This window comes from Monodelphis domestica, chromosome 4 (genome assembly GCF_027887165.1).
Source record: "Monodelphis domestica isolate mMonDom1 chromosome 4, mMonDom1.pri, whole genome shotgun sequence".
Classification (NCBI taxonomy): Eukaryota; Metazoa; Chordata; class Mammalia; order Didelphimorphia; family Didelphidae; genus Monodelphis; species Monodelphis domestica.
The window spans coordinates 302,338,638-302,359,205 of record NC_077230.1 but is presented as its reverse complement, the minus strand read 5'-3'; the positions used below and the strand labels follow the sequence as shown (position 1 = coordinate 302,359,205).

General features: G+C 40.2%; 1 long non-coding RNA gene across 2 annotated transcripts in view; it reads left to right on the top strand.

The window, feature by feature from the left end:
- The window catches only part of LOC107648993 (uncharacterized), a 126,956-nt gene that overhangs the window by 13,653 nt on the left and 92,735 nt on the right, over positions 1–20,568 (top strand). For both annotated transcript variants that reach the window (XR_008911383.1, XR_008911384.1), the window contains exon 3: positions 6,511–6,650. This is a non-coding gene — a long non-coding RNA (uncharacterized LOC107648993). The remainder of the gene's footprint in view (positions 1–6,510; positions 6,651–20,568) is intronic.

Genomic DNA, 20,568 nt, shown 5'->3' with positions numbered 1-20,568 from the left:
ATTTATTTTTCTCCATATATCTATTAACTCTAATTTTTCTAAAGTCAATTACTCTTGAGAGTTGCTCCCATTGTAAAAGCAGGACTTTGGGACATGAAGATGCCTAGATGCTTGTATTCCTGACTTTTCAAAATTCAGCCTGCAATTCTCAGAAGCCTGAAATGAAAAAAACAAGGCCTGGGAGCCACGTGTCCTTGAAGAGAGGAAGGCCCAAGGCCTCTCCTTTACAACACTATCTCTCATAAAATGCTGTCACTGCAGGAGTTGAAATAAGAGAGAGCATCTAAAGAGAATACTTGGGGAGAGAAGATAGTCAATGATCTGATTACTACTGCTTTTCGAAGTCTCCCCTAGTTCTAACTAGACAGCCAATCAAAACGGCTTCTAACTTTGCAGTTCGCAGACCAGAATAAATTACGGAATATTTATACATGCTCCAGTCTCTCCAAGGCACTCTTCGAGGAATTAGCAGGAATAACTCAGAAAGAGGCTGCTTGGTCTCCTCTACATGGGGAGAGTCTGTCATCGGTATTCTCTGTAGGTGCCAATTTCTGTTATACTTGAACATGGATTTCTAATTCTTGCTAAATTCCTCAATTCTCCAGGCTAAATCTTCCCGGTAACTTGTCCAGTATCCCATTCCCAGTTAATCTGATAAACTCATCCATGCTAACATGCCTGGTGGGTCCTCGTGACTTAATAATTTACTCCTTCAGGAACAGATGTACATTTTAACAGAGACTTTCTGGAAAATAATCTCACAACTCTAATCAGAGTGATTGTTATACAGCTCTGAAAGCCAATATGAGAGATTTTCTGGCAAACTAGCCTTTTTTGTATTCCTCAAATCATATACCACTCTTATTCCATCTATCTAGGTCATAGTGGAAAGACTACTGCATTGGGTGGGGAACTAGATTCTGGTCCCAGTTCTGCCAGTAATTGTTTGACTTCTCTGAACTTCAGTTTCATCATCTGTAAAATGAAGGGTTAAGTTTAGATAGAGAACCTTAAAGATCCCTTAAAACTTTAGGATTTTTGAGTAGGAGAACCATGATGAGAGCTTTCCTAAAATGGAATAGGCTGATTTAAAAAGTAGGGGATTTCTTTTCTACTAGAAAGATGGTAGAGCTTGGTTTGGGAAGAACGTCAGAGACATTCTAGTCTAACCTCATTTTGAAGAAGAGGAAACCAGGCTCAGGGATATTGAAATGTTCTGTTTCTAGTTAGTAAACAAAAGGGCAGAATTAGATGTCCTCTGACTCAGGTGTCTGTGCCATTTCCTCTGTACCAAACTGTTATCTTTGAGGAAAGGCTGATGAACATTTGTCTGGGGATTCTTGTGGAGGTAGAAGTTGGACTGGTCTGTGATCCTTCTTAAATTTTAGATTCTGAGATTCTAGAGTGGAAAGAACACTGAACTTGGGGGTCAAAAGAACTGGATTTAAATCCTGGCTCCTCCATTAATTAAGTACATGTCCCTAGGCCTTCTTGAACCTCAATTTTCTCATCTAGAAATTGAAGGAGGTTGGATTTGATCATCTTTAGGTCCCTATGGTTCTGGGGGAAGCTAGGTGGCTCAGTGGTTTGAGAGCTACATCTAGAAGTCTGGAAAGACTTAAGTCCCAATCCAGCCTAAGAGACTTCTCAGCAAATCATTTAATCACCATTGCCTAGTCCTCACCACTGTCAACATGGATTCCGTGACTTTTGTTAAAAGCTCTTGGTAGGTGCTATATAAATGTTTAGTCCTTTCCCTTCAGGCTTCAAATAGCCTTGATTTTGAAAACTCAAAAGAAAAGTTATTTTTTCGTATCTCCACCTCCATCTACCTTTTTTGTTTTGTTGCTTCTTACTGCTAAAGATTGCTACCTTTAGAAATCTGTTGTCCTTTGTCAGTTGTTTGAGGGTTGATATTCCTAGAAGTGCCAATTTAGTGCAGCACAGACTAGGCAGGTGGTGGGAAGAAGCTATTTGCCAATCACCTCTTCAGTAACCGGGGGATACTTTTTGATCATTATCATTCAACCTGCTGGGGATGTTCATGAGTGAAATGTGGGGCCATGGGGTCAAAACCCCATTGTTATAAGTATGGTGAAAAATCTCTACATTTTTTTCTCTTTGTCCTCTGACTACAGGCCAAGCCTAAACAAGGATTTTAGGAACATAGATTCAGAGCTGGATGGGGTGGACCTCAGAAGTCATCTAATTCCACTCCTTTATTTTACAGATAAAGAAACTGAGGCCCAGAGTTAAATGTGATTTATAACAAAGGTCGTAGGTGCATACTATGTGCAAAGCACTGGTGGCACAGAGATAAAACTAGAAAGTTTCTGCCCTCAAGGCAGTTTACATTCTCTTGGAAGGATACAATTGGTACACAGATAAGTAAATACCAGTAGTTTGAGGAGGGAGGAAGTACTAACAACCAGGAAAATCTGGAAAAGCTTCTGTTAGAAGGAGGCAAATGGGCTGTTCTCCCTGGGAACAAAAGGATTACAAATGCATATGTCTCTTATGCCTGAGATCTCTTCCAGCTCTGAGATCCTGCTGGTAGATCTGTTAGCCCCATGATTGTGATCCAGAGGAATATGTGCAAATTAATATGAAATACTAATTTAAGGCAATCCTGGACACTGTATAGGAAACATTTCTGGGGCTTGTAAGATTTTGCTTGAGCTTCCTAGTTGCCTATTACACCTGTCTGCTTTTTAATAACCTTTCCTAAGGCGCTCAGAAAGGGACTGACCCAATCATTAAGGGCACACCTTTGCTCTGATGATTGATAGAATGATTATAATCATCATAATAGTAATTATTATTATGCATTCACTTAGAACTTTTAAGAAATGTGCATTTTATAGATTTTATTTCATTTATTACCTAGCCTCTTTGATCAGTGTGGGGCCACTGTGTCAACTCGAGACCTGCTTTATGCTTGTACCCCTGCTCCTGGCACTAGCTTTACTTCCACAGTCTGAGCCCTTTAAAATTGCTAATGGGTGATCGTGGTTCTGGCCAGTTTGGGCAGGCCCACTTCTGCCCTGCTGGCCCTAAGCTCTTGAGCCCTAGGGTGCCTGCTGGGGAGTTACCTTTGTTGTCCCAGCAAACCAAACCCAGAACCACAGAGAGTGAATGATGTAGCAGCCAATGAATGACTGAATGGAGGCCACAGAGTTGGGAAAGCATTGTGAGTTACAAAGGCATTACAGTGGAAAAATGAGCTGGGCCTACCAGACCTGACCAAAGCAAATGCAGCCTGGAATTTTTACCAGGTAGGCCAGGTACTTTCTCACTGACAATTTTCAGTCCAGTTAACTATAGTATTAATTTCCAAATTTATATTTATAAGATTCATTTTACAGAAATTGTTTTTCTGCAAACATACCTATTTGATGAATAAAAGGGTATATTTTTGCCAGGTGAGAGAATCTTCTGAATGTATACTTCTAAAGTTTATTGGGAAATGAGAAGAGATGGTTCAGATTCTGCCTATGGTATCACTGGTATAGAGAATTCTTAGTGAGGAAACTCCCTCATCAAATGCTCTGCAATTTATAGTTCTAGAGATCAGTTTGACACCCCTCTCCTTCCCCAACCCCATCAAGTATCTGACTAAGGGGCTCAGAGTTACACAGCTAGTATGTGTCAGGGACAGGATTTGAACTAAGGTTTTTCTTGACTGTCAAATTGGCTTTTTATCCATTATACCAAAGTTGCCTTTCAAGTTTACTCACAACCAAATTATGTCTCATTTTACAAATAGGGAGGCACTAGTCTTTTGTATTGGGAAACAAGAAAACTGGATTCAAATTTGATCTCAGATTCTTCCTGTGTGACCCTGAGCAAGTCACTTTATACCAGCTGCCTAGCTAGTCCTTCCTACCCTTCTGCCTTGGAACTGATACTTAGTGTTGTTTCTAAGACAGAAGGGAAGGATTTTAAAAAGAAAAAAGAACAAACCTGGCTTTCAGCACTGACTCTTCAGCTTATTAGTTGTGTCACTCTGGGCAAACTTGTCTCTGATCCTTAGTTTTCTTACTGGGGGGGGGGTGGGGTGGGGTGTCAGGTTAGATGGGTCCTTCCCATCTCCACATCCTCTGATCTTCAGTGGATATACTTTGATTATCACACTTTTCCCACTAATCTAAATATTGTTCATTGGGATGTTAGTGTTCCCCCTTAGGGCACAGCAGGGAAATAGTTCCACGGAGAACTGCAATGCTGTATATGTTCAAGCTGACAACAGGAAATGAATTATTTCATTATAACTGCAGGGACAACTGAGATGACCAGTTTGGGATTTAGGTAGGCATGGGCAGAAAAACAAAGACTCTGGGCTCCATTTCCTATGATCTTCTGCTACATAAACATTTTCTCTTTTGAAAATTCCATCAAGTCTTTGAAATCTTCACAGCATTCAGGGTGCTAAGCTTTAAAAAATATATGTTATATACATAAACACAAAACATATACAATATACAACTATACATATAATAATTTTACATGTATTTATATATTATTTTATTATAGATGGTTTAAGTTGAAAAAACCTACAGGCACTGTGCAGGTGTACAAGACAGTCTGTGTAGCTAACTCAGAAAAAAGAGAGGACAAAATCAGCCAGATGCATTCCAGGCAGCTCCCAGCTAATGTTTTGACCACTAAGACACTCCTCCACTTTAGAAGCAGGCCAAGAGCAAAGATAAGTATGCCGTGGGAATTTCAGATTGTTTTCTCTGAACTGCTGAATTTGTCACTGCTTGAGGAATCTGGGGGCTGAGGCTACTCTGGTCCTCTGATGACCTACTAAGTGAGGAGAGAGGCTTTCCTGGAAACCCCTGTACATCTGATGCTTTCACAAAACAACAACAAAAAATCCAAAGGGCTGCACATATTTTTGTAGAATTCTTATCTTCATTTCCTTAGTACCTAGCACAGTGCCTCTTACTGGGCAGATTGTTAATAAAATGTTTGGCAACTTGAACTGAATTAAATTAAATACAGGGAATCAATCAATATATCAATGAGCATTTATTAAGGGCCTACACTAGGCTAGGCAGGAGAGACAAACAACGAAATAATCATGTCTCCCTTAACCTGGTTAGCTGATAATGCAAAAAAGGACTACACTATCCTATCCTTCAGGAAAAGTATATTCATCAGTGTTTAATTGTGGAATTAAGCTTGATGATCACATCACTTAGCAGATGTACCTTTTCAATTGAACCCTCCAAATGAGTAATAGAACTCTACTATCCACATACTATAGACTGTGTCTGCACACTTGGAGTCCAATGACCTTAAATATGATTGGAAGAATATTGATAATTTTGACGCTATGTATTATCAATCCAGCAGCAAAGAACTAATTCCATACAAGTTTCCGTTTGAGGGAGTTGCCTGGGAGCATGGAAAGGTTAAGTGCCTAGGGTCATTGAGCATATCTCTGAGGAAGGGCTGGAACCCCAGGCTTCCTGATTGTAGGGATGGCTCTTTAGCCTCTCTGCCAGGATGCCTAGTAAACACTCAATATTCTCTTATTGATTGCCAAATCAGTTATTTAATACATGGTAGCTTTTGAAAAAATGAATAAACAAATGAAAGCAGATTAAAAGGGGAAGATGGGATCAGGGAGCATCCGGTAGAGCAGGGCTAATAAATATATAGGGATTATTTTCGATGGCAGATTAATGTGTGAAGGCTTGTCTTTCACAGGTGTCCATCAATAAGTAAGGTTTGAGGTGTGTGTGTGTGTGTTTTTAAATATTGGTGATGGGTTCTTCTCATCCCGTTTCTCTTTAGGGATTTATTGGCCAGTCAGTGGGCTGGCTGTGGGTCTGGGGCCTTCTCTGGCTCACGTGGGTGTCACCCTCTCCAGGATCTCAGCTGGACCAGGCCTGTTCCCTAATCTGGGGGAGTTAGCCCTGTACCCACAAACCACACTTGTATGTTTGCTCTAGGGGCCCGATCTGGCTTCCTTCCTGAAACCACAGCACTGGGCAAACAATGCCTCAGATCTTCACCTACTCGACCCGGGGGAGGGGAGAAGCTGAGTTGTGGCGGTCTCCACGGTCCCCAGCAGGGCCTGGTTCGGCCGGCCAGCTCCTTTGAGGCCAGGGGAGGCTTGGCTGGGGCCACAGCTGCTGTCGTTACCCAACAGAGCGAGCGGCCTCTTTCAAAACAGGACTTATTGAGAAACTGAATTTCCTCCAAGGGAATAACAGGGCAGTTCCTTCCTCCAACTGCTTTCTGGGAAGGAGAGAAGCTCGTGCCCGGGGACTGCCAGGCATCCCCCCGAGCGCACAGTCCCATGAGGAGGGGGGCCCTTCAGGACCGGGGGCGGGCTCTTTCCCCTCCCCCGCAAACCAGGCTTCATCCAGGGCGGAAACCGAAGGTGAGGGACTGCAGAAACAGTGAAGGAACGGGCGCGCGCGAGGCCCCTTCGCCCCCGCCCCCTCCCCAGGCTTCCTCTTCTTAACTCCTCCTCCCTTCTGCTCAACTCCACAGCCTCCATTTGGTGGGAGCCGACGCCTGAAGCCGGGGAAGTGACACCTGCCGGTGGAGCCTGGCCCTGCAGGCCGAAGTGAGCCCTGCCCCTCCCCCGCCCCCCACCGGGCTCCAGAGCTGTGACGTCACAGGGGAGTCAAGTAAGGCGCTTGACGCGCTGTGCTTGCAGGGGGAGGAGGGGAGTTCTAGCTGCTGGGTAACCTTGTGCTGGGGAGAAGTCGAATCGGTATTGAATGCTCCGCTCCGCTCCCGGGCCACCTCGTCTGCGATTAGGAACGCCAAAACCAGGGGATTCGGATCCACACTGATCTTTTAAATAATTATTGACCTTGCACATCCTCAGGGATATTCGTGCAAACTGAAGGCAGCGCCAAGACTTGGGACCCCGCGTGTAGGTGCGCGAGTGTGTGCTCACATGTCACCCGGAGACAGAGTGACATATAGACTTATAACCATTCCAACACCTTCAAGCATATCCACATACCCGCCCGCCACTCACACCTACACATATGTGTGCACATTTATAAATGCACCTGTAATACACATGCACATATCTGTAATATTTACAGACCCCATGCTTAACAGTATACAAATACATATATGCCTAGACACACATGCCTATACCTATAGACATACACATCCCTCCAAATATACTTCTATGCATACCTCTACCCATACACACATTATATATGTGTATATATACATACATACCCTCAGAGACACATAAATATGTGTATACACACAATTGTGCTGGTGAATATTTAACAACTGGCTCTAAAAAAACTTTATACAAGACACGTAAAATTTAATCTGTTATTTAACATTTTTTCCAGGATGTCCTCTAGACAACAAACAAAACAAGATACCAAACCCCTTGTTAAGGCTTGCCCATCTTCAGTGTAAATACTTACCGGTAAACCGAACAATGAGCCTGAGAGTTGCTTCTAGCTGGCTCCAGCACACCTGTGTGTGGGATGCGTGTATCCCCATACACAAATATAAAATTGTGTTGGACCTGTGATCTCATCCTTTTGGGTGGAGACCTCTGATGAAAAACACCAACAATCACTTATAGCCTTAGATAACAGTAACAACTAGCATTTCTGGAGTGCTTTAAGGTTGGCCAAGTGCTTTGCTTACGTTATCTCATTTAGATGGGGCAGTGAGGGGTTAAATGGTTTGCATCTGGTCCGTCAATCAATAAACATTTATTCAGGCCTCCTGGGGCACTATGGTAGTTTAGGATAGAGCACCAAGCCTGGAGTCTGGAAGACCTGAGTTCAAATGTAGCCTTAGACACTTACTAGCAGTGGGACTGAGCAAGTCAGCACCCTGTTTGCTCAAGCTTCCTTATCTGTAAATGATCCTGAGAAGGAAATGGCAAACCACCCCCATATCTTTGTCAAGAAAACTCCAAATGGGGTTGTGAAAAGTCAGATATGACTGTGAAAAACAACCACAGGGGGCTTCTTTGGTGCTGGATGCTGGACATACAAAGACAAAAATAGAAGAAAAAAGTTTCTGTTCTCAAAAGTTTACAGATTGTGGGAGGAGTCAAGAGATCCATGTGTAAATATATAGAGTAAATACAAATAGATTGGAGGTAGTTAAAACCTTTTTGTGTCAGAGTCAGGGCTTGACCTTGGTCTTCCTTACCCTGAGGCTGGACCTCCATCCCCACTGCTTCTTATTCTTATATTTTTATTACACTTTTATTTATTTCCAGTTCCAAATTCTCTCCCTCCCAAGCCACCCCCCCCCCACTCACTGTGAGATCAAGAAAAACAAAACTGTACAAATTACTAATGCTGTGTTTACACTGCCCATTTCGCCTCCTCCCAACCCCCAGCTATCTTTCACCATCCCCATCCCACTTGCTGCCCTTACTCCCCATCTTTTGGGTCAAAGACCCTCATAACAAAATCCCTAGCATTCATGCCATGTCCTTAGAAAAGAGAGGCAAAAAGCTCATTACATTCTTTTTAGGCCTCATTTGATCTGGTTTCTTCAGGCTCCTGTTAACTTACGGGGTTCTGAAGTTATAAACAAAATGGGAATTGTGTTTTGTGGTTTCCATAACCTGATTTTCTTTGAGGAGGAGACATTTGGGCATTGTTCATTCCCATCAGTTTCCCCTAGATGGAATTGCTTGAACTTCCAGATTTTTTTTTCCTACAAGGCATAAAGATTGACAGTCATAATTTACCAAGAAACACAAGCAGAGATTCTAACCATTCACAGAGACCAAAGAGGCAGGACTACTGCGAATTGGCTTTTTGCCCAATGCTTGCGGTATGGCTCCTCCCTGCTGAGCCAAACAGATTTACCAAGCTGCTTCAGTATCAAGGCCTGGAAATGGCTCATGGGATCTTCACATAATGCCATTCCCTAAATCCCTGTTTCCTCCTAAGAAGATCTTTAAATCAGTTCTGCTCTGACCTGGAGAAGTTTGCCTTTTTTGGTTTATAATTGCCTTTTCTTTTTCCTTCTTTCCCCTTTGTAATCAACTCACTGCCTTGCCTTGGATCAGGGTGTTCAGAGATGTCCCTAAAATGACCCAGCTTTGGGAAGCATAAACCCATGGTCTAGCTGCTTCTGGTTGACTATGTGGCATCGTTGGAAAACACTGAATTTAGAATGAAGGAATATGGTTTCATATTCCAACTTTGTTGTTTGTGATTTATATGACCGTAGGCACGTCAGTCCATTCTTTGGGTCTCAGTTTCCCCATCTATAAAATGAGGTGATTGGATCAAATACTCTTTAAGCCTCTTTCAGTTCTAAATCTTATGGCTTGTACCAGACCTTGTACTTGATCCTCACATATAAAGGCATGCATTCCTTTCAGCAAATCCAATACACTAAAACCTAGACTTAGAAAGAGCTGAAAATCAAAACAGTTATTTACTTTACAAAATAACCCATTATAAGATTGCTTTAATATAAAGCTTTCTTAGTGCATTATGTTCATCATAGGTAAAAAAAATCGATCTATATGTGTGACTTTTCAGAAGTGCATCCACAATGTAAAATGTACACTGATGTAGGGATCTCATCACTCCCTGGCAAGACAATGAAATATCATTCCACTGCCTTTAGCACCCCTGTATTAGGGTTCAGTACTCCTTTCTCTTGTGAACAGCTTCTGGAAAGGTACCTTGAATGGCTGTCCACCCATCTTTCTCATGGATACCATTCCTTGTTTTGTGCCCTCTGCCATTTGCCCTTTCTTAGACTTAGAATAGAATTGTTTCCAAAGTCAAAGCATAATTTTAATAATGATATATTATTATATCATTACATTATTATATCAATACAACCTTCATTCTGTCTTTTTGACTCCTGAATTATGAAAGGGTTCTATTAAACATAGGATGCATGACAGTCCTCTCAGAATTAAATTGTAGATTTAATTAAATACCAATTAAAAAAGAAATGGCTTTCCCTTCAATTGATTTGTGATTGCTCAAAATATGGGCATAACTGGTTGTTCTTAATGGAGTTCTCCATTGTGGTCTAGTGTGCCCCAAATGATGAGATAAAGGGGCTACTCTGCTGTTTACTGGTAGATGCTCCAAGATGTCAGAGTCCAGGGGGCAAAAACTTGGAAAAGAATATAGAAGCAAACAGATGGAGAACAAGATGGAAAAGGGTGTCCTGGTGTGCTACTGAGCATCAATGAGCTGGCCACTGAGGTTTAGGCTAAAGAGAGATGAAGGAAAAATTGACAGTTGGCTCACACAATCCATAAAAGCACTGAGAAATAGTTCTCTAACTGCTCATACATTTTCCTTTTGAGGTTTCTTCTCCATTTACCACTTTTGAAAGAAAAACTAATTTAATCACTAATTTTACTAATTAATTTTCCTTATTTTAATTAAATACTTTTGCATTTAGGCTTCTATTACTTCTCAAAACAAGATAGCATCCTACTGGCGGAGGCTTACAGTATGATTTGAAAAACTGATTGTCCAAAATACTTCCTACTAAGCTTGGGAAAAGTAGTAAGGGGCTCCAGAGCCTCAATATTCAGGGATCTGGGTTTATACCTTCACTTGTACAGATAGTAACCAGCCTACACCTTTTCATTCTGTCAGAATTTTATCCATGTTCTTTACAGGTAAATCCTTCACAGAGGATCAACCCAAAGTACTGGAAGTCTGCCTTTAGACATTTTACCATTATAGTTGGAAGCCTCCATCTATTTCCCTTGATCTAATGACCTGACATTTTCTCATCATTTTTGTTTGATAATATCTCTCATACCACTTCTTGCACACATTGGAAATAGCCACTTGTACTATTACTGAGTCACACTATTGCCTTCTGGGTCACCTACTATTTCAGTTCTTCAGAAACTGCTGTTTCATTAATCGATGCCATACAGTGTTGTCTGATATATTTGAGTTAAAAAAGATGTGTTTTTGTGCTGGGGATCAGCATGGGAACCATCAAAGCCTGGCACTATTTCCCAAATATAAACTAGCTTGCTTTTTCCCTCTCTTATTTAATTCTAGACATAATAATCTCTTGCAGTGGTTGTTCCACATATATGTACTAAGATGCTAACTCAATAGGCTGGATATCCAACTGCCTGTCACAACTTGTCTGTGTTTTTATCCACTTAATTTTTCCCTTATGGACTATTAGATCAATCTCTTTGGACCTTGGATTCCATTGAGGAGACCCTACAACATTCTTGGGCTTGATGCAACCAGTATAATGTCCTTTACAGAAAAGAAAAACTGGAGAACTTCACCTTTTGTAATGATGCCATTTTCCTTTGGGATCTTGGGCAGTATCCTCCTTGATTGTGACTAATAATTAGAAAAGCTCTACTACTTGTTCCTGGTTCTTTCTCATTTGTCTGGCTACTCCTCCTCCCTCTCCAAATCCATTCTTCCAAACCTTCCTGTTTCTTTTGGAAGAACTTCCCTTCTTCTAGCCCCCTAGATTCGTAATCTCAGCATTATCCTCAACTCCTTACTCTCTCCTACCCCATATATGCAATTGGTTGTCAAATGTGTATATTTTATATCTATAACCCCAATAACTCCTATCTAATGCTTTTTTACTTAACCAGGGGCTGCTCTAGGCCACATTTTTTGTGGGGTCCCTCTCTACATAAACAATTCTATTTAAAAATTTTATAACAAAATTAACAGGCCAGGGGCAGCTAGGTGACCCAGTGGATAAAGAGCCAGGCCTATAGATGGGAAGTCTTGGGTTTAAATCTGGCCTGTCACTTCCTAACTTCTTCTGCCTTGGAACCTTACTTAGCCCTCCTTTGCCTTAGAACCAATACTTAGTATTGAGTCTAAGATGGAAGGTAAGGGCTTAAAAGATTCATACGCCTGTATAAGATATACTCATTTTTTAATGAAGATTTAGAAGAATTAGCTTACATCGTTTGCCTTTTCATAAGCACACTGAACTGTACATAACAGAAATGACTATTTAAATTTGTATTACTATAAATGGCTACTAGACAGCAGTTGTCTGACCACTGACAGTGAATCCCCCCCATCCATCTTCTCAGCTGTTTGAAACACTATTCTTCAGAAATTCCAGGAAAATGGTGGCTGTTCATCTCCTCTCTGTGTTGACCACAGTCCCTGAAAATACCACAAGTATCTCCAGCTTCATTCTTTATTTTCAGAAAGTGTTTTCAAGACCACTCAACAGCTGATACCCAGAAGTTAGAATATATCAGAGTCTGATTTCACTGTTCAATAATATACATTCTAGTATGTGTCAGAGAATTAAACCTGATGAATAAAAACCTTAACATAGATTGAAACTTTGTTTTGGTGTGTTTCTCATTTAAAAAAAAAAACACTCCCCCCTAGAAAGTTCTAGTAATGATATTTGTTTTTATGAAATAAATAATTTTATAGATAATTTTTATTTAATCTTATGCCAAAGTTTAGTTAGAGTGTTATTTGTGGTATTGGCAGTACAAATAAATCAGAAAATGGAATGTTAATACTGCCTTTGTGCTTCATAGTGATCTGGTTTTTGAAATTTCAGGTGCCATAACCCCTCTTTCTCAGAATTTAAATAAATAATTGCTTTGCATTAAATAGACAAGATAAATCAAAATTATAATTTTAAAAAAGTCAGATGTCACTTTAAAATTGTTGATACAAACTTATAACAATATTTTCATATTAAAATTTCACTAGGCCTTGTTTTTTGCACTACTGTTTATGACAGTTTAAACATACATATAAACGTGAAAAATACAAAATTAAAATATTCTGATCTGAAAGGTAACATTACATAACAGAAGGCACTATCCTACACAGTGTGATGAACTAACATGTACATTCGCTTTGATGGCAACCAACCATCTGCTTCTTCTTTAGACAGGAGAATTTTTATATTTATAGTTAACAGTTATAGCATTTTATAATGTATTTTAAAACAAAGTTGAAGAAATAGTAGCTTATTTTGTGAATTAAGAATTTAAGTACCCAGAATTCTTAAAAAGCCAGTGTGGGAAATGTGAAGTAAATATAGGACTTCAAAAGCAGTAGTTTAACTGCTCAGAACATAGAGTGTGTGCTACTAATATCAATATTTAACGATTTAAAAAATTAATATTTTAGCAGGAACAAAAAGGGGTTTTTGTAGCATTAGTAAAAGGACGGGTAGTTGGCACAGTGAGAGTAGGGCTTGGAATCAGGAACACCTGAATTCAAAATCTGGCCTCAGACACTTAATTGTTTGATCCTGAGCAAATCACTTACCTCTCTTTTGCCTCAGCTTCTCATCTGTAAAATGACCTGGAGAAGGAAATGGCATATTACTAAAGTTTCTTTGTCAAGAAAACCCCAAATAGGGATACAAAGAGACAGATAAGACTCAACAATAGCAGCTGTTAATTAATAAAATAATTTAAAATGGTTTATTTTACCTTTATTTCTTGATCAAGGAGTTATCACTGAGGGTATAAAATGACTTGTCCAGGCTCACACAGCAAATAAAAGCTCTCAACAAGACCTTATCCTGAGCTGAAATTTGTCTTCTTGCAGATTATACACACTACTTATATAGTCTTTTTGTTCTCAAACAACAGAGAATGTGAAATGTTTCCAAATTTAAATTGATTATTTCCAAGGTTTCAAAGGTAATGATTGGGTTGTCTAGTCTAGGAGGTACAGGGAAGTATGTGCTGGGTTTGGAGGCAGGAAGACCTCCATTTATACTCCTGCCTGTTTAACTCTGACTGAGTCACTTAATCTTTCTCATCCTCAGTTTTCTCACCTGAAAAATGGAGATAATAATAACCTCTACCTCATATGTTGTAAGGATTAAGTCAGATCACATATAAATGACCTTCAAACCTTAAATCGCTGGGTAATTGTAGCTGTTTTTGTTATTGTTGTTGTTATTATTATTAATGATGATGTCTCCATTGTGTTCTTGGTACCTGGAACCTCCAGGATACATTTACCTATCTCATTCTGAAGTCTGAGAGAAAGATAAAGAGATCAGTTTGGCCGTGACAGTTTTCTCCATGACCCATGCAGAATGACTTTTCCATACTGTGGAAGGCCATTTCCATGGCATCCTGCTATAAAATTTCTATAGCATCCTCGACAGCCAAGGCAACCCCTGGGCTACACATGGGGCTCTGGGGATACCTGGAAAAATCATTCTGAGTTAGATGATCCAAGACTGGTCTAGCTCATGGTCCTGCTTCCAGGTTCAGTCCCCTCCTCTCCCCCTCCCCCCCCAACATCCTAGCCCATTGAGGAAGGTAGAATGGGGAATACATCTGGACCAGCCTGATCTGGGGCTTTGGGGGAAAATGAGGGGGTTTTATCTCTCCCCTCACCCATCCTTGCCTCAGACTCCTGGGTCATCCATGGCTACAGGGACTGGCTTTTGAGGGAGATTAATTAAACTCAATTAGATGAGCCCCAACGGCTCATTCTGGAAAGGGAAAAGGCTACTGGGTCACAGGAGAGATACAGCCACCTTAGCCACCCATAGCTTAGCTCCCTTGGCTTCAGCCACCTTATACCATCACAGCATGCTCTCTGGAATGTTAGCTGCGAAACTCCCACCTCCTGGGGCCTTCAGGGGTGTCCTGGGGTTTCTGTACCCTCTGGTGGAGGAGCTGTAGAGAGTTCCTCCCATCTCCTCATTTCCCATCTGGTTACACTTCCATCATATCCCATTGCTGGGGGCCGTCAAGCCACAATGTTTTGACACAGTCACTCGTGGAAACCAGGAGATCACAAAGTGGCTCCTTGGAAAGATGAGATACCCACTTAGCCCCCATTTTATGTGACTTCTCCCACTAACTTCCCTTACTGTTGGAATTGCTATGAATATTCTTCTCTCCCTAGCTTCAGGAAAAATAATATGAGAGCAAAATATTTGTAGGATTAATATTAATATACCACATTATCCCCCCAGAATACCATCAAAAGATCATACTTACAAAACCAAACCTAAAAGACTACCATAGGTTAACTTCTGCTTATGCATATGACCTCTAAGAAAGCTGTGCTCAGAAATCCCTCACTCCCATGTACAGAACAAATTCTCCTAAGCCAGTACATCAATCATCCTAGGAAGAGGCTTGTACACCATGCCTCAGTAACTTGATTTACTAACCAAAATCCATCTTGGAAACTCCCCATGAAACACTGAAATAAGATTAGCCTAATATTAAAACTAAGTTATGTTTCTATTACCCCTTTGATCTTTCGACTTGGCTATAATGTTTGTTGATTGTCTTCTAGAACTTCTGATTATCTATTTTTATTAAAATTACCAAATGATTTTCTTCGTCTACAAGCTCAAGCACTTCACTGTGCTTGACCTCTAGCTATGCTGCCTATGACGAAATCATTTATCTTTTACAAAAGCTTTGTATATGCTGTCAAAATCAATAGTAACAATATAAGTACATAGAATGATCACAGAATGTTAATCAAACAATTTGTTAAAAGTTAATGTATCACTTATCCAATTATATGCCTTGAACATGTATGTTGAATAATGTAGCTGTATGCCAAAAAATATGTATTCATTGGGGTATAAAATTAAAACCAACCCTGGGTCTGGTGGAAGCAGTTCCATGCAAAGCTTGGCCCCAGGCTGATACACATAGCTGTCTTCCATCACTCATTTACCCCTTTGTCCTTACACCTAACTGAGGACCCTTGAAGCTGTGAGTAAGGCTGGCCCTGAACTCGCTGCACTCCATTTGGAGGACCCTCCCTGCCCTTTTCTTTTTTTTTGTTTTAATTAATTTATTTTTAAAAAATCATTCAACAAGTCTTTATTAGGCAATACCAGGCACTGTGATCTCTTCTTTTAAGAAGCTTATATTATTGTTAAGGAGACAAAAACTTATATAGATCAGGTTATATAATACAATATGTTGTCAAACAAATACAAAATAGGTGGGAAGGCATTAGCAGCTGGGGAGACCAGGAAATTCTTCCTGTAAATATGACATTTGAGCTGAATCTTATTATTTTTTTAAAAACATTATTTTATTTGGTTATTTCCAAACATTAATCATTGGAGACAAAGATCATTTTCTTTCCCAACCCCCCCCCCCCCATAGCTGATGCTCGATTCCACTGGGTATCACATGTGTTCTTGATTCTAACCCATTTCCATGTTGTTGGTATTTGCATTAGAGTGTTCATTTAGTCTCTCCTCAACCCCTGTAGTCAAACAGTTGCTTTTCCTTGGTGTTTTTACTCCCATAGTTTGTCCTCTGCTTGTGGATAGTGTTTTTTCTCCTAGATCCCTGCAGATTGTTCAGGATCACTGCATTGCCACTAATGGAGAAGTCCATTACGTTCGATTGTACCACAGTGTATCAGTCTCTGTGTACAATGTTCTCCTGGTTCTGCTCTTCTCACTCTGCATCAATTCCTGGAGGTCATTCCAGTCCCCATGGAATTCCTCCAGTTCATTATTCCTTTGAGCACAATAGTATTCCATCACCAACATACACCACAATTTGTTCAGCCATTCCCCAATTGAAGGGCATCCCCTCATTTTCCAATTTTTGGCCACCACAAAGAGCGCAGCTATGAATATTCTTGCACAAGTCTTTTTCCTTATTATCTCTTTGGGGTACAAACCCAGCAGTGCTACGGCTGGATCAAAGGGCAGACAGTCTTTTATCGCCCTTTGCCTCCCTGCCCTTTTCAACTTCCTTGCCCGGGTTGACTTCCTCCCATTGGATAGGGAGCTTCTTGGGGACAGGGATGGTCTTTTTGCCTCTCTGTATCCCTGCTGCTTAGCACAGCATAGGCACTGAATTAGTGTTTCCTGATTTATTGACATAGTCCAACAACAAGATTCATTTAGGTATATTCATCCATTCCCATATTCCATGCAATATATCCATGCAAAGAAGGCAATATTCACTTGTTTGTCGATGTTAATGATGTTAAAGGGATTCTTTCTGGTAGTGATTCAGAGAACCACAAATTACTATTCTCTCCATGACGTAACTTTTTTATTTGTGGTGTTAAACATGGCCCAAAATCTGTATGAATTCCAAGTCAGAAGAACAGCCACTGGGGTTAAATGACTTGTCCAGGGTCACACTGGTAAGAAGTAGCTATGGTCATATTTGAACCCAAGACCTCCAGTCTCCAGGTCTGGCTCCCTATCCGCCATGCTACCTAGCTGCCCCACAAATGAACTGGTTTGAGCCAGTCACTTTTGAAGCCAGTTATCAGTTGTGGCTGGGAGGGGTGGTGCTGGTGACTATTTTTTTTTTGGAATATTTAATTTTAATCTTAACATTTTGGGGACCTCTGGTGATGGGCTTCCTCCAAAACAGTCCCTGAGACCCTGCTTGCCCAGACCAGGGAACAGTACCGATAAGGACAACTACCTTCCGTCCATCACCCCTCTTGGCCTAGGTTATTGCAAATGGTCTCTCTGCTTTCCATCTCTCTCCATTCCAGTCCATCCTACAATAGCTGCCAAAATAATTTTCCATAAGTATCAATGACTCCCCGAGTCATTCAATTCCAGTGGGTTTCTAGTGCCCCAAGGATAGAATAGAAACTCCTCTACTTAGCTTTCAAAGCCATCTACAACCCGGCCCCAACCTATCTTTCCACCTGCGCTCTGTGATCCAGCCGAGCTGGCTTTCTCTCTGTTCCTCACCCGCCACTCTCTCATCTCTGCACCTTCTCATTAGCCATTCCCCGTGCCTGGGAGTGCGCTTGGGCCTTCCCTCCACCAGCTCCAGCACCCTCTTCTCTGCAAAGGCTTCCCTGGACTCCCAAACTACTTTGTATTTAACCACTATCTATTTATTCACTTTCTATTTAGACCGCCTAGAGGTACTGCTTATTTCCTCCAGCAGGATGTAAATTCCTCAGGAGAATGAATCCTTTCCTTTAAGTCTGTAATTTGGCTTTACAAAGTAAAAAATATATATGTGTATATATTTAAAACAATACTATGAAGATCTCCCTCCTTTGCGGCCTCTCAGTCAGCTGCGTAACTGTAAAGATGATATCTGCATAGAAAACCACTCGTATGAATTTGTTCCCTTTTCCACTTTGCACAATGGATATACAGTAATATGGATCATTCTTATAAAGACGTCCTGTTGAGAGGCACCACGGCAATGGCTAGAGAGCTGGCCTTGGAAGACCCAAGTTCACGCGCCGCCTCTGCTCTATGATAGTGATGTGACCCTGGGCAAGCGCTTACTTAACCTCTCATTACTCCAGTTGCTGAGAATGTGCTGACCTGAAATGATAGAAGTTGAGTGTTGGGAATGCTCTAGAGTGGGGAAATCACAGATTTTTTTATTATTATTTTAAAACATTTTATAAAGATAAAGTAGGTATATATATCAGCTTTTTTATTACCTTTTGTGGATTCATAATTTTTTCCTCTTATATTCTTCTTGATATATTTTATTCAACAACTCCAATGCTTTTAAAGATATTAATATCTTTAAAGATATTAATTTAATATTAATTTAATAAAGATATTATTATTATATTCACTATGGTCTTTCTTGGTGTATATTGTGACTCATACGGCTCCTGAGCAAATCTGATTCCTTATGTAGTATTTCAACCTTTCATATCACATCTTTGAAGAAGGGGTCCAAATCTGGTGATATTACAATTACGGATAATGAAAAATCATTTATAGAACTTAATTTTTTCCATTTCTGGTCATTTGCTATATTCCTGCCCATTTCATCTCTGGATGTTGTTGGGTTGATATCACTCAGTAGGGATCTCATGCTAAGCTTTTTATACATTTATTTTCACTTCTATTGTTTTTTTAACATTTTTTTAATGAGGAGATATTGCTTATTAAACTTTCACCATCCTCCTCCACAGGATTTTATAAGTAATTTTTTAGTCTAAACTACTTCTATTTTAAACACCAGGTATTTCTATATGGTGTGGTGATCAAGTATTTTGGGATTAAGATGGTTTCTGAGACTTTCTGGTCTCTTAGTCATGGTCTTTTGTATAATTTTATATAATTTAAAATTTGCAGGAAATGATGATAATCAAAGCCAGTATCTTCCTTTTTCTCTTTTTTCAACATCCAACATTCCTTTAAATAGGTCAGGGAAAAGCTGTTGCAATTTCTTGTTCACTCTCCTTTATTCATCTTCTAATTTGATTCCAAGTATCTCCATTGTATCAATTCTAAAATCAATCATGACTCAAAGAACTTCCTGTTCTATGCTTAAGCATAGGTCAAAGCCCTTTCCATTGTTTAGCAAAAGGTTTCTGTCCTAAAGTAATCTTAAGTAGGGAGGAGAAGGACCCTCCCATGCCAATGGGGTTCACATTCCAATAGAGTTCCCACTATCAGTAGGAAATTCCCTCCAAGCATGAAACCTTTCAATGGTGAAATTTCCAACATTCACAAGTCTAAGAAATTTTAAGGTTTACAGTATATATAATTATATTAAAATAATATATCACAATCATATATAATTATATAAGATAACTATATTAGTAGATTAATACATACTAATGAATACCTGTTGACAAGATTATTCATGTGGAATATATCTATATACCACACATATAAACATGCCAGGCATTGAGCTAAGTGCTAGGGACATCTGGGACTGCAAAAAATAAGAAAGAAAAAAGGGGCCAGCTGGGTGGTTCAGTGGATATAGCACCAGGCCTGGAGCCAGGTAGACCTGAATTGAAATTTAGCCTCAGACATCTTCTAGCTCTGTGACCCTGGGCAAGTCACTTGACCCCCATTGCCTAGCCTGTGCCAGTCTTTTTGCCTTGGCGCCAATACACAGTATTGATTCTAAGATGGAAGGTAAGAGTTTCAAGGAAGGAAGGAAGGAAGGAAGGAAGGGAGGGAGGGAGGGAGGGAGGGAGGGAGGGAGGGAGGGAGGAAGGAAGGAAGGAAGGAAGGAAGGAAGGAAAAAAGAAAATCAAATCAATGGAACAAAATTGAGATCTCAGAAAGACAGACAAATATATACTGGGGCAAATCTTCTGTCTCATCATTATCTCCCAAAGAAAGAAGTGGCATCCTGATAGAGTGACAGATGAATATCTGAGATCCTGTGTGTTATTTCTAGCCTCAGAGAAATTCTACCAACTCTTGTCTATAGGTCTAGTTGATGGGAAGGAGGCTAGCATCTTCCTTGTCTATCTCAGTATAAAACCATCCATCTAGAACCATTCAGTAGCCTTGACTACCTCACTTGTCTGGTTTCAGCCACAAACTTTGATGATCTCAGTTCCTTGAACCAGACAGAGTAGGGGGTACCTTCTTCCTCCTAACCTCATTCCAGGTGGATCTGTACATCTCATCCCTTTTTGGGGGGATAAGTGAACATTTTAGTCTTTATATCATTAATGACTCTATAGTTAGATTAATTTATTGAGAAGTGGAGTTGAGGAGAAATTGGCATACTCATATGTTTTTAGTAGAATTGCACATTAGTATTATTATTTTCTTTGGAGGGTAATATGATAATATTAAACAAATTGGAAAAAATCACCTTGCAGTTTGAATCATCATATCATTATTGGGAGTGTCTCC